The following is a 2,500-nucleotide window of genomic DNA, read 5'->3' on the forward strand; positions in this document are numbered from 1 at the left end:
GGACGTTAGTTCAATAGCGTTTAACGATCGATCCACGGTACAGAATGCAAAAATATGATTGTTAAAATTTTCGACTAATCGGTTCTAAGAGGCGAAGCAATACGCCGCTGGGACTTTGAAATATTTCGGAGCGCACCTAAAGTTCGTTATTTTGGCTAAACGGAGCGAAAATCTGCATTTATACCATCACGGACGTTAGTTTAATAGCGTTTAACGATCGATCCACGGTACAGAATGCAAAAATATGATTGTTAAAATTTTCGACTAATCGGTTCTAAGAGGCGAAGCAATACGCCGCTGGGACTTTGAAATATTTCGGAGCGCACCTAAAGTTCGTTATTTTGGCTAAACGGAGCGAAAATCTGCATTTATACCATCACGGACGTTAGTTTAATAGCGTTTAACGATGGATCCACGGTACAGAATGCAAAAATATGATTGTTAAAATTTTCGACTAATCGGTTCTAAGAGGCGAAGCAATACGCCGCTGGGACTTTGAAATATTTCGGAGCGCACCTAAAGTTCGTTATTTTGGCTAAACGGAGCGAAAATCTGCATTTATACCATCACGGACGCTAGTTTAATAGCGTTTAACGATCGATCCACGGTACAGAATGCAAAAATATGATTGTTAAAATTTTCGACTAATCGGTTCTAAGAGGCGAAGCAATACGCCGCTGGGACTTTGAAATATTTCGGAGCGCACCTAAAGTTCGTTATTTTGGCTAAACGGAGCGAAAATCTGCATTTATACCATCACGGACGTTAGTTTAATAGCGTTTAACGATCGATCCACGGTACAGAATGCAAAAATATGATTGTTAAAATTTTCGACTAATCGGTTCTAAGAGGCGAAGCAATACGCCGCTGGGACTTTGAAATATTTCGGAGCGCACCTAAAGTTCGTTATTTTGGCTAAACGGAGCGAAAATCTGCATTTATACCATCACGGACGTTAGTTTAATAGCGTTTAACGATGGATCCACGGTACAGAATGCAAAAATATGATTGTTAAAATTTTCGACTAATCGGTTCTAAGAGGCGAAGCAATACGCCGCTGGGACTTTGAAATATTTCGGAGCGCACCTAAAGTTCGTTATTTTGGCTAAACGGAGCGAAAATCTGCATTTATACCATCACGGACGTTAGTTTAATAGCGTTTAACGATGGATCCACGGTACAGAATGCAAAAATATGATTGTTAAAATTTTCGACTAATCGGTTCTAAGAGGCGAAGCAATACGCCGCTGGGACTTTGAAATATTTCGGAGCGCACCTAAAGTTCGTTATTTTGGCTAAACGGAGCGAAAATCTGCATTTATACCATCACGGACGTTAGTTTAATAGCGTTTAACGATGGATCCACGGTACAGAATGCAAAAATATGATTGTTAAAATTTTCGACTAATCGGTTCTAAGAGGCGAAGCAATACGCCGCTGGGACTTTGAAATATTTCGGAGCGCATCTAAAGTTCGTTATTTTGGCTAAACGGAGCGAAAATCTGCATTTATACCATCACGGACGTTAGTTTAATAGCGTTTAACGATGGATCCACGGTACAGAATGCAAAAATATGATTGTTAAAATTTTCGACTTATCGGTTCTGGATCACTGAAAAATCAAAAAAAATTATTAATTTTGATTAATTAAATTACATATGTAGTTTTATATTGTTATAGTCTCGTATTTGTTAATGTTTTGTCGTAAGAAAATGCAAAAATATCGTTTTAATGTTTTCGTCTCATCGGTTCTGGATCGCTGAAAAATCAAAAAAAAATATTAATTTTGATTAATTAAATTACAAATGGAGTTTTATATTGCTATAGTCGCTTATTTGTTAATGTTTTACCGTAAGAAAATGCAAAAATATCGTTTTAATATTTTCATCTCATCGGTTCTGGGCGGTTTTAAAATTTTTTAAAATATTAATTAAACCCATGATTTACATGAGAATGTGAATTTATTATGTCCTGCATGTTAATTTATTAATTTTCATGTATAGAACGTTATAAAATGAAAGGATATGTTCGACGATATTTTCAGTCTAAGTTTTACCGTGCCGGCGGGATGGTACGCTCTCACGGCGGTTTGCACAGGCATACGCCTGGGCGTAAGCCCATGCGTCGCCGACCTAGCGGCCGGCCGTTCGGTATTTATAGGAAGGCACTTTCGGTTCGCTCGGACCGGTCGGGAGTAGCGTCGAGCGTGTGGCTCTTTTATGACTTCGGTTGAAAAGCAGTCTACCGCTCCTCGAGAATATACTTTCTCGACTATTCTCGTTCCGGTTTTCCGTTGCGGATTATTATTAATCTCCACACAGCATTACCACGGGTCGGTGTCTAAGACCGAATGGCCCATATGTGGTGAGCCTTGTAATATAAGGCTGGTGACCTGTATGCACTTATAAATGTTGCATACTTGTACAAACTGAGCATCAACTGTCTGTAACCAAAATTTGTTAAAACTGAAAAAGTTATAAGATTGTATAAAATTTTTGAA

Source organism: Osmia lignaria, unplaced genomic scaffold (genome assembly GCF_051020975.1).
Source record: "Osmia lignaria lignaria isolate PbOS001 unplaced genomic scaffold, iyOsmLign1 scaffold0041, whole genome shotgun sequence".
In the NCBI taxonomy this organism is placed as follows: Eukaryota; Metazoa; Arthropoda; class Insecta; order Hymenoptera; family Megachilidae; genus Osmia; species Osmia lignaria.